This window comes from Orcinus orca, chromosome 6 (assembly GCF_937001465.1).
Source record: "Orcinus orca chromosome 6, mOrcOrc1.1, whole genome shotgun sequence".
In the NCBI taxonomy this organism is placed as follows: domain Eukaryota; kingdom Metazoa; phylum Chordata; class Mammalia; order Artiodactyla; family Delphinidae; genus Orcinus; species Orcinus orca.
The window spans coordinates 43,763,373-43,776,383 of NC_064564.1; the positions used below are offsets into that span (position 1 = coordinate 43,763,373).

General features: G+C 37.8%; 1 pseudogene; it reads left to right on the forward strand.

Annotated features, from left to right (window-relative positions):
* The first annotated feature begins 637 nt into the window (after positions 1-637).
* Positions 638-943, forward strand: LOC117203394 (60S ribosomal protein L36a-like; annotated as a pseudogene).
* The last annotated feature ends 12,068 nt before the right edge of the window (positions 944-13,011 follow it).

Sequence of the window (13,011 nt, forward strand, 5' to 3'; positions counted from 1 at the left end):
TGCCCATTTATAATTATATTGCTTTTTGTTTACTCGAGCTTTGAGACGTCTTTATATTCCTACATACTAATTCTTTGCTTGGATAACTAGTTTGCAAATATTTTTCTCTTAGTTTGTAGATCATCTTTTCATCCTCCTAACAAATACTTTTTATAAAGCCAGTGTTGTTAATTTTGATGAAGTCAAAATGATTATTTCTTCTAGATTGAGCTTTTGGTGTCAAGTCCAAGACCTCTTTGCTTAGATCCTGAAGATCTTCCTCTATGTTTTTTGTTTTGTTTTGTTTTCTTACTAAAAGTTTTATAGTTTCACATTTTACACCTAAGTTCATGAACTATTGCAGTAATTTTCATTTTTTTGTTATGGATGTCCACTTGCTTCAGCACAGCTTGCTGAAAAGTCTATCCTTCCTCCATTGAATTGCTTTGGCAACTTTTAAAAAAATTATATTGTGAGTGTATTCCAGGGTTTTTATTATGTGTCATTGAGGTACTAATCCCTCTACTAATACCACACAGTCTTGGTTAAAGTAGCTATGGAAAATGTCTTGAGCTTTCCTGTGACGAGCAAGTGGAACGAGGCAGGAACGTGGACGTCAGGGTTCTGGTTTTCAATTTGAATACACCTTTACCTGCAAAGATGGTCAATGCACCAAAAACCCGAAGGACTTTCTGTAAGAAATGTGGAAAGCATCAGCCTCACAAAGTGATCCAGTATAAGAAGGGAAAAAATCCCCTGTATGCCCAGGGAAAAAGGCTCTATGATCAGAAGCAGAGTGGCTATGGTGGGTAAACAAAGCCAATTTTCTGGAAGAAGGCTAAGAGCACAAAGAAGATCGTGCTGAGCCCAACTGCAGATCCAAGAGGATGCTGGCCATTAAGAGTGGCAACATTTTGAACTCGGAGGAGATAAGAAGAGAAAGGACCAAGTGATCCAGTTCTAAGCTTTGGGAATCTTTTGTTCTTCTATTTTTAAGAGGAAAATGTGGAAGCTGTAAAAAAAAGTGTCTGTATGAGAATAAATACAGTGATAGTCTTAAAAAAAAAAGTTTTGAAACTGGGTATAGTGATTCCTTCAGATTTATTTTTTTAATATGTTTACTATAGTTCCTTTACATTTCCATAAAATCTGTGCAATAATCCTTTTTTTTTTTTTTTTGCCGTACGCAGGCCTATCACCGTTGTGGCCTCTCCCCTTGCGGAGCACAGGCTCTGGATGTGCAGGCTCTGCGGCCATGGCTCATGGGCCCAGCTGCTCCACGGCATGTGGGATCTTCCCGGACCGGGGCACGAACCCATGTCCCCTGCATCGGCAGGCGAACTCTCAACCACCACCAGGGAAGCCCTGCAATAATCCTTTTTTATATTAACAATGCATCTTGATGGGATTTTGGTAGAGATTTTGTTAGACCTATATATAAATTTGGGGAGAATTAGCATCTTTATTATGTTGAGTTTTCCCATCCATGAGCACAGTATGACTCTCCATTTATGTAGATCTTCTTTAACTCCTTTCCTCAGTATTTTGTAATTTTAGGCATGCAGATTCTGTACGTGTTTTTCCATTTATACCTAAGTACTTTATTTTATTTTGAGCAATTGTAAATTGTTTTTGTTTCTACATGTTTATTGTTAGTATAAAGAACTGCTATATTGATTTTTGCATGATGATCTTCTATTTTACAATCATACTCATTTATTAGTTATAGATTTTTATGGTTGCCTTGGAGTTTTCTATGTAGACATTCATTTCGTCTACAAGTAGGTCAGCTTTATTTATTCATTTCTAATCAATATACCTGTTATTTCCTTTCCTTGCCTCATTGTACTGACAATAACTTCCAGTAATTGTTAGATAAAGGTAGTGATACTGGATTTTTTTGCCTTGCTCTTGATCTTAGGTGAAAAACACTCAGTCATTCACAGTTAAGGGTTTTATTAGTTGTAAGTTTTTGGTAGATGTTCTTCAAGTAGACGAAGTCCCTTCCTCTACCCCATTCCTAGTTGGAAGAGTTGTTGCATGTTGTCAAATGTTATTTCATAATTAGTTGATAAGATCATGATAAGATCATTTTTCTTCTTTAGCCTGCTGGTATAGTGCATTGCATTAATTGACATTTGAACGCTGAACCAGACTTATGTACCTGGAATAAATTCCAGTTGATCAGACTCAATAATGATTTTTATTCATTTCTAGATTAGATTTGCTAATATTTTGTTGAGGACGTTTACATCTAAGTTCACCATATGTAGAATTTATGGTTCACATTCCTTTTTTTTCAGTACATAAAAATTGGCCTTCATAGTTTCAGATGAGAAATCTGATTCAATCAATTTGAGTTGTTGTCACTCTATACATCTATTTAGGCATCCAAGAGATGAGATGAAAAACCCATCCAAAATTTAGATTTGGAGACTGATGGTGCCAAACATGCACCAAGGAGGTAAGAAAAGGTTTATTCCTCTCATAATGACATTTTCCAGAAAGAGCATACAGGTTTCCAAGCAAATCCAGATATCACTTGAAGTAGCAGGAAAAGGAGACTGACTTAGGTTTCATAGTGGTTAGGGGCATCAACTTAAGTACCAGTTCCTGCATGTAGTGGGGGAGTGGAAACTCAGCCCCTCGTTGGAAACCCCCACCCCCATAGACCTACATCACAGTTAAGACAGGAAGGCAGAATGCAAACTACCCCCACTTTCCACCACATTGTTTCACCTTATCGATGGCAAAAAGATTGAGACTCACCTCTTCACCAGGCCCCACTCATGTGTTGGGGATTCAAAGAACAGTGGGAAGCAGAATACTAACTAGCAATACCTGACACCTTAGATTGCCTTATTTCAAGCAGTTTCCTCTGTCAGAAATCTCTCTCCCTTTATATTCACCTGGACTGCTTTACTTATACCCACCAATAAGTCTTCTTTGAATTTTCAAGTTGAGAAAATTACTGTCTTGAGAGTCTCATGGCATTTGTAGCTTATGATGTAATTTTTTTCTCTTTGTATGTTGGTTCTTCCATAGACTATATATTCCTCAAAAGTAGTTTCTCTAGCCATAGCTCATACTAAGTCCTCACTATTGAACTAAACTGAATGATTATAAACATTATATAAAATTTGCTATTATTTCTTTTTTTTCTATTATTTCTTTTTAAGTTGTACAAAATAAGTTTATGTAAATTAGAAAAACTAAGATGTGGGGTAAAAACAGGTGTTATTAATATAACCATTTCCCCTTATTTAGTTTATCCCTGAGTATGAGCCAATTATCACCAAGTGAGGAGATTCTTCCCTGTCCCTTTCTCAGAAGAGGAAGTGCAGAACAGTACAATCTGGAGCAGATTATGAACATTATTTTAGAGCAGACTTGAGGGGAAATGAGGGAAGTGATGGGAATAAAAATCAAAGGAGGTATATTTTTTGGTGGCTGTCTCTAGGAATGGAAAATTAAACATATTTTATAAATCTTTAATAAAAAATCCAGTTTCAGTTAAAATATTCTTATATTACTCCTCAAATTCACTCCTCTGCAACTATTTTTATTTCTAACCAAAAAAAGTCTTATGTGACTAAAACTTGAAATTGGTGTCAACCCAACAACAAAGTCAGATCATTACAATTCTTTTACAATGAGGAATTCATGCTGCTGCCAGTTTCTTGGATCTGAGATTCAAAGGCAGAAATATAAAACTGCTGCTGCACTTGACTGGATTACAAAATAAGCAGCACAGTTAGCCTGGTTGTCAGAAACTTTAAAGTGCTGGAGGAAAAAAGGCATTCCTTCAGGGGTTGCTCCAGGAACTTAGTCTGGGATCTGCCAAGCATCAGCAACAGAAAGAACTTGTGCTTGTTCTAGGGAAATTATAGGGAAAGTCTCAAATCCCGACTCCCCTGCTTACCAGTGTGCAATTGATCATGATATTTAAATGCTCAGCCTTAGTGTCTTCCACAGGATTACGAGGGTACTTTGCCAATTTGCTGATTTCCTATGCTTGCAGCTATTGATAGTATCTACAGAACATGACTTAAACATTCTTTAATCAAATTATTAGTGTTTATTTCTGCATTATGAATATTTACTGCTTAGTAATGTAAATTTTTATTTTGTGGGTTTGCTTTGTTTGTGTGATAATATATATATTAACTTATAATATATATTACATATATATTAACGTAGCTCTTTTTCTGAAATTGTATATTTCTACATCCATTTGACAACATGGTGGATAACATGGCCACAAAACATGATGACTTGGTTTGGTTAATTATAATATTGGTTTCTTATTTTCTCTGTCATTTACTACTTCAGATAAATAAGGAAAAAAATAAAAGGTGTTTAACTTTTTAAGCACAGCAGCTTGCAGTGCCATTTGTAACAATTAAATATACCTAAATCCCAATAGTAAATTTGAAATTAGAGTCTACACAAACTATCCTTTTAAATTTAATATGCCAACCATTTTAATTTCATAAGTAAATCAAGTATATAAGATATAATTTTTATACTTCAAATCTAACAAAATGACTAGATCTACAAAGGAAATTAAGATATGTTACTTTTTTCCTATTTCAACCCAGTTCTTTAAAAACGTAATTTCTCCAAAAATTCAGAATTTCCACCTGTGCTGGTGGTTAAACTCTGAAGTGAGACTTGTGTTTGCAGAGACTCCTCAGAAATGTGCTGTGTTGGTCAGTGTGGGCACTGAATTTCAGGGGACATCACAGACAGGATTGGGAGGGTACTTTGCCACCTTGCTGAGTGCCTACGCCTGCCACTAGTACCTATAGGGCATAACTTCAGCATTGTTTATCAAATTATTTGTGTTCATTTATGCATTATGAACACATACTGCTTAGTAACGTACATTTTTTGTTTTGTGGGTTAGCTTTGTTTGTGTGAGGGGTATAGTCTCTAAAAGTTATGCAGAAATAGGTGCTAAATATGCTTCCTAACACTTAAGTGCAATTATGTGGCAACTTAAAGGTATGTCGATATAGATGAATATATAAAATGCATTTTGAAACTTGTGCTCCTTGTACCGTATACAGAAGTAGAAACATGGGTGCACCTGAAACTTATATGATGTTACAAACCAATGTGACCTCAATAAAAAATAAATTTAAAAAACAAGGTACTTAAATGATAACTGAGGGTAGAATAATATAAAATAATAAACAGTGGTTACACAACTTACCATAGTTTGGGAAAAGTCTTTGTAGAGTTTAACCTGAGATCCATAGCATAAAGACTTTTTCAGATAGAAAGCTAACAGTGAAGGCAAGCTTGGTGAGAAAGGAACGGACAAAGATGAGAAACTGAAAGAAGGCCACAGTGGCCAGAACATACATGGAAGAGAGAGTAGAAAGAAACAAATTTGAAAGGCATGAAGGGGCCTGATTATGTACAGTCTGATAGGCCACAGTAAGGAATTTGTATTTGTAATTGGGTGACATCATACAAGTGGAATGTATTGAAAAATTTTTTAAGGAGAATAATATTGTCTAATTCATAATCTAAAAAGATTACTCTGATGCTATGTTTAAAAAAGGATTTAAATGAGGGCAAGATTTAAAGATGAGACTGGTTAGCAGGAAAGATATACTTTAAGTAGTTTGGATTCAAATAGTCATAGTGTATGCAGCAACATGGATAGACCTAGAGATTATCATACTAAGTGAAGTAAGTCAGAGAGAGAAAGACAAGTATCATGTGAATCACTTATAAGTGGAATCTTAAAAAAATGATACAAATGAACTTATTTACAAAACAGAACCAGACTCACAGATTTCAAAAACAAACATATGGTTACCAAATGGGAGGGATAAATTAGGAGTTTGGGATTAACATATACACACTACTGTATATAAAATAATCAACAAGGACCTACTGTATAGCACAGGGAACTCTACTCACTATTCTATAATAACCTATATGGGAAAGAAATCTGAAAAAGAATGAATATATGTATATGTAAAACTGAATCACTTAGCTGTACACCAGAAACTAACACAACAGTGTAGATCAACTATATTCCAATATAAAATAAAAATTAAATTTAAAAAAATTAAAAAAAATAGTCATAGTGTAGACAGAGAAAAATGAATAAGCACAAGATATATTTAGAATAGGAGTGGCAGATTGACTTGGGAGACTGACGAAGACACTAAAGTTGCCAGCGTGAGCATCTTGGTGGGTGGTTTTAACAACTACTGAAGCAAGGAAATCCCAGAAGAGGATCAGCTTTCTTGAATGAAATCAAGAGTTCCTTTTGGAAAATATTATTTGATATATCTATGAAGCATCCACTTGAAAATGTCAAGCAGTCCAGAAACTATATGAGTCTAAAGGTCAGGGGAGAACTGTACAGCAACAAAGATATTATGACTTATTAACATAAACACAAACTGCAACCTCTGTTCTGCCCACTCCTTGTAGATAAGCGTTCAAAACTCAAATCTGAAATGTATGAATTTTTCATGTGTTCATTGAGGAAAAGTCAGAAGGAATTATGAGTTCCACTCCTTAAGATAATCACAATGGATTTCCTTCTGGCGTTATGTTCTCAATAAGTTCTCAAATTAGAAGTCTGCTCCTAATATCTTAATGCTCTCTAAACTAACAGTTGTATTCATAGAATGAAATAAATAATAGAAAATTCAAAGAAGGTACAACAACTCTGGTAGACATCTATATTTATCAGCTACATTGACTTTATTTTTTTTTTATTCATTTATTTTTAATGACTTATTAGAACAAATACCTATAGATATCATTATATATATGATATATAAATTAATTATACAATATATCATGTATTAATTATTAAAACATACTCTGGTAAATATTATATATTCAATATGAAACAGGAGGAAAGGGGGCAGGGCACAACCTTTAAAAGAATTACATAGCCCGAGGACACAACATAAACTGATTAGAACAAAATAGGTCCAAGATGGCGGACGAGTCTACTTCCACTAGACCTTGAGCCTCAGTATACACTCATTGTAACACATCAGCAAGCTAAGCGACACACCCACAGGTGCCACGACAGTTCCAAGGATGACCATAAAGGTCAAAAAGTGGGCGGTGGCTCAATTCCTAGAAATCCCCACCCCTTCCCCAAAATAGCTGGAATACTCCTCCCACTCATCAGCGTATGAAATTACTCAAGCCTATAAAACTAACAACCCCATACCCTGGTGCTGCCCTCGCCTTCTTTTTTTTTTTTTTTTTTATAGGTATACCTGGATTTAATTCTCACTTCTACCGCTTGGTAGCTGGATAGCCTTAGGCAAGTTTCATACCTCCCTGAAATTCACTTAATTCAGTCTGTAAAATGGCATAATAACTTATTACAGCATCCTTTTAGGAATTTTAAATCAGTTCTTGAAATAAAAGTACACAATATATAGACAAGTATGGATTCCTCAATAGATGTTTGATCTTTCATTTCTCCAGTATCCCACCCGCATCAAATAAAGAAAAATACTTTTTAAAATTTACGAATATTTCATTGTTGTAAAGTTAAAGCCATAAAAATAATCAAATGGCCTACTATCATACCGTTAGAAGAAAAAAAAAAAAAAAAAAAGGTGTTCATGAGAGTTCCATATTAGAATACAAGTTTTCCTTAGGCACCTGTTTATGTATGCTATTCTGCTCTTTACAATAAATAATTAAATTTAAAAGACTTAATTCCTCACTTTTAAGACCTTATTAGTTTACAAATTACATATTGACCTATGCTAAATTTTATACCGACCCATGCTAATGAATTCAGTACAGAAAACAAAAAACACTGCACTCAAGCAAACTACATATATATATATATATATATATATATAACTTATATGAGAATTGCTACTCCAGCTTTCTTTTGGTTTCCATTTGCATGAAATACCTTTTTCCATCCCCTTACTTTCAGTCTGTATGTGTCTCTAGGTCTGAAGTGGGTCTCTTGTAGACAGCAAATATATGGGTCTTGTTTTTGTATCCATTCAGCCAATCTGTGTCTTTTGGTGGGAGCATTTAGTCCATTTACATTTAAGGTAATTATCGATATGTGTGTTCCCATTCCCATTTTCTTAATTGTTTGGGGTTCGTTATTGTAGGTCTTTTCCTTCTTTTGTGTTTCTTGCCTAGAGAAGTTCCTTTAGCAGTTGTTGTAGAGCTGGTTTGGTGGTGCTGAACTCTCTCAGCTTTTGCTTGTCTGTAAAGGTTTTAATTTCTCCATCAAATCTGAATGAGATCCTTGCTGGGTAGAGTAATCTTGGTTGCAGGTTTTTCTCCTTCAACACTTTCAATATGTCCTGCCACTCCCTTCTGGCTTGCAGAGTTTCTGCTGAAAGATCAGCTGTTAACCTTATGGGGATTCCCTTGTGTGTTATTTGTTGTTTTTCCCTTGCTGCTTTTAATATGTTTTCTTTGTATTTAATTTTTGACAGTTTGATTAATATGTGTCTTGGCGTATTTCTCCTTGGATTTATCCTGTATGGGACTCTCTGTGCTTCCTGGACTTGATTAACTATTTCCTTTCCCATATTAGGGAAGTTTTCAACTCTAATCTCTTCAAATATTTTCTCAGTCCCTTTCTTTTTCTCTTCTTCTTCTGGAACCCCTATAATTCGAATGTTGGTGCGTTTAATGTTGTCCCAGAGGTCTCTGAGACTGTCCTCAGTTCTTTTCATTCTTTTTTCTTTATTCTGCTCTGCAGTAGTTATTTCCACTATTTTATCTTCCAGGTCACTTATCCGTTCTTCTGCCTCAGTTATTCTGCTATTGATCCCATCTAGAGTACTTTTAATTTCATTTATTGTGTTGTTCATCGTTGCTTGTTTCATCTTTAGTTCTTCTAGGTCCTTGTTAACTGATTCTTGCATTTTGTCCATTCTATTGTCCATTCTATCTCCAAGATTTCGGATCAACCTTACTATCATTATTCTGAATTCTTTTTCCGGTAGACTGCCTATTTCCTCTTCATTTGTTAGGTCTGGTGGGTTTTTATCTTGCTCCTTCATCTGCTGTGTGTTTTTCTGTCTTTTCATTTTGCTTATCTTACTGTGTTTGTGGTCTCCTTTTTTGCAGGCTGAAGGTTCGTAGTTCCTGTTGTTTTTTGTGTCTGTCCCCAGTGGCTAAGGTTGGTTCAGTGGGTTGTGTCGGCTTCCTGGTGGAGGGTACTAGTGCCTGTGTTCTGGTGGATGAGGCTGGATCTTGTCTTTCTGGTGGGCAGGTCCACGTCTGGTGGTGTGTTTTGGGGTGTCTGTAGACTTATTATGATTTTGGGCAGCCTCTCTGCTAATGGGTGGGGTTGTGTTCCTGTCTTGCTAGTTGTTTGGCATAGGATGTCCAGCACTGTAGCTTGCTGGTCGTTGAGTGAAGCTGGGTGCTGGCGTTGAGATGGAGATCTCTGGGAGATTTTTGCTGTTTGATATTATGTGCAGCTGGGAGGCCTCTTGTGGACCAGTGTCCTGAAGTTGGCTCTCCCACCTCAGAGGCACAGCACTGACTCCTGGCTGCAGCACCAAGAGCCTTTCATCCACAGGGCTCCTTAATTTGGGATGATTCGTTGACTATTCAGGTATTCCACAGATGCAGGGTATATCAAGTTGATTGTGGAGCTTTAATCCGCTGCTTCTGAGGCTGCTGGGAGAGATTTCCCTTTCTCTTCTTTGTTCTCACAGCTCCCAGGGGCTCAGCTTTGGATTTGGCCCCGCCTGTGCGTGTAGGTCGCCGGAGGGCGTCTGTTCTTTGCTCAGACAGGACGGGGTTAAAGGAGCCGCTGATTCGGAGGCTCTGGCTCACTCAGGCCGGGGGGGTAGGGAGGGTCACGGAGTGTGGGGCGGGCCTGCAGCGGCAGAGGCCGGCGTGACGTTGCAGCCTGAGGCGCGCCGTGCGATCTCCCAGGCGAGTTGTCCCTGGATCCCGGGACCCTGGCAGTGGCGGGCTGCACAGGCTCCCCGGAAGGGCGTGTGGCTAGTGACCTGTGTTCGCACACAGGCCTCCTGGTGGCGGCAGCAGCGGCCTTAGCGTCTCATGTCTGTCTCTGGGCTCCGCACTTTTAGCCGCGGCTCGCGCCCGTCCCTGGAGCTCTCTCAAGCAGCGTTCTTAATCCCCTCTCCTCATGCACCAGGAAACAAAGAGGGACGTAAAAGTCTCTTGCCTCTTCGGCAGGTCCAGACTTTTCCCCGGACTCTCTCCCGGCTAGCCGCGGTGCACTAACGCCCTGCAGGCTGTGTTCACGCCGCCAACCTCAGTCCTCTCCCGGTGCTCCGACAAAAGCCGGAGCCTCAGCTCCCAGTCCCGCCCGCCCCGGCGGGCGAGCAGAAAAGCCTCTCGGCTGGTGAGTTCCGGTCGGCCCGATCCTCTGCGCTGGAATCTGTCCGCTTTGCCCTCCGCACCCCTGTTGCTGTGCTCTCCTCCGCGGCTCCCAAGCTCCCCCACTCCGCCTCCCGAAGTCTCCACCCGCGAAGGGGCTTCCTAGTGTGTGGACACTTTTCCTCCTTCACAGCTCTCTCCCGCTGGTGCAGGACCCGTCCCTATCCTTTTGTCTCTGTTTAGTTTTTTCTTTTGCCCTAACCAGGTACGTGGGGGGTTCCTTGCCTTTTGGGAGGTCTGAGGTCTTCTGCCAGCGTTCAGTAGGTGCTCCGTAGGAGTTGTTCCACGCGTAGATGTATTTCTGGTGTATCTCTACATTGACTTTAGAGTAATATAAAGGCACACGCAATGCTAAATTTAATATAAGCCTAATTTTTAGGTCAATATTTGACTACTGGATTTAGTCACCAGCTACCAGAGTGATACCATATATTTACAGGAAGGACATCCCTTACCGTTAACCTGTCTTGCCACATGACTAACAGTGAGATCATGTTACATGAAACCATTATGTTTGAAACATCTGAGTCAGTAGTATCACTGTTTTGATAATTCTTACATCAGTCATCATTCTGCTTCCAGAACCCTATACAATGTCTGACACATAGTAGAACATCATTGTTGAATGAATACATAAATGTGCCCTAAATTCATGAATAGCAAAATTTAGGAGATCTAAAATTAGCTAATTAACTAGGAACTTTGTATTGCTCTACATTTGCTTCTTCTGTTTTTTTTCTTTTTTTTCCTTTTTGTTCTCTCTTGAGCTGCATGAAAACTACTCTCCTAGTTTTGCTTTTGTTTCTGCAAAAGCACACTTACTGCTTTCTGTAGGAATAATAGAAAAATTAGCCTCCAGGTGTTTGTGCTTTTTTCCAGTTTTCTTGTAATTGAGTTCTAGCTTCATACTGTTGTGGTTGGAAAAAATGCTTGATAATGATTTCAATGTTAAATTTTTGAGACTTGTTTTGTGGCCTACCATATAATTTATCCTGGAGAATGTTCTATGTGAACTTGAAAAGAATGTGTATTTTGCTGTTTTGTGATGGTGTTCTGTATATATGCTAAGTGAAATATGCTAGACAGAGAAAGACAAATACCATGTGATTTCACTTATATGTGGAATCTAAAAAACAAAACAAATGAACAAACAAAAAACAAAACAGAAACAGACTCATAGAGACAGAGAACAAACTGGTGGTTGCCAGAGGGGAGAGAGGGTGGGGAATTAATGAAATAGGGGAAGGGGATTAAGAGGTACAAACACAAAATAAATGTCATGGGGATGTAATGTACAGCATAGGGAAGATACTCAATAATATTATAATTACTTTTATGGTGACAGATGGTTACTATGCTTAGTGTGGTAATCAATTCATAATGTATATAAATGTCAAATCACTGTGTTGTATATAATATAATATATATATTACATATATTATATATATAATATTGAAACTAATATAATATTGTATGTCAACTATACTTCAATAAAAAATGAAAAGGAAAAAGAAATAGAAAAATTACTATGTGTCAGACATTGCTCTAATTACTTTAACTGTATTCTATGATTTCTTTGAGTCCTTGGAGGTAGTTGTCATGATTATCTGCCTCTTACCAAGCACAAATCACATAGATAATAAATCTGTAGAGTTAGGATGGCAGTATCTCCTATTTCTTCTTTTCTCTAGGATTCTACAGGGTTTCTATTTTTAACTTTAAGCTTTGTTTCTGAGGGGGGTCACCCCTGTGTCTCCATAGCTTAATGGTCAGCCAATGTGTTTGGCAGATGTTGTGCTCAAAACTCTTGAACTTCCTCTCTACGATGATCAATCTGTGTGTGGACTGGTGAGGGCATTCAAAGATCAGCCAATTCCCAAATCTTTTTTATACTGAATTCCTACTGGGCTGCCTCATGTGCCTTGTTTCCTAGACAGTCAGTTATGCATGGAGAGCTTATCTAACTAATCTATGTCTCCCAATAAATTCTAGCTGGTCCACCATTCACCCCAAATAGGACTGCAGTCTCAGGCTATCAAAGATGTTCTTCTCCTTCATTTGTTTCCTGCTGCATTCGCCATTTTCATCTAAAAATCTTGTGTTTTCACATTCTGCACAAAATTGAGTCCACATCCTCTGTCAGCACAGCCACAAGTTTATGCAGACAGCCCCAAGCTGATAAATTAACATTTCTCACCAACTAAGAGTGGGAGTAGGTAAGGAATAGAGCAACAGGTTAAAAGGCTAAAGACTCCCATTTTTCTTACCTGAAACTGTAGCAATTTTTCAAGAACAAATGATTCTCAGTTTCTCTTCTGCCTTTGATCATTTTCCCAGTGTCCAGGCTTTTTGGGGAGTAATTCTGTGTAGTGTTCTGTGTGTGTGCATAGGATCAGCAACCTATTCACTCTGCATAGGTGGGAGTCCTACTTTGGTTTTTACTGTTTTTTAAATACAGCTGAAATATCCACATAGCATCTTTATAGAAAGCACTCAGTGCCTTTCCTCTCAAAATGAAAAGCCCTGTATTAGCATTTTTTAAAAACCTCATTTCAAATGAGTAAAAATTCTCCCAAGGGAAAAACACTGTATGTTTTTATCAATTTAGCAAAACAGATTTGTCATGTTTAAACC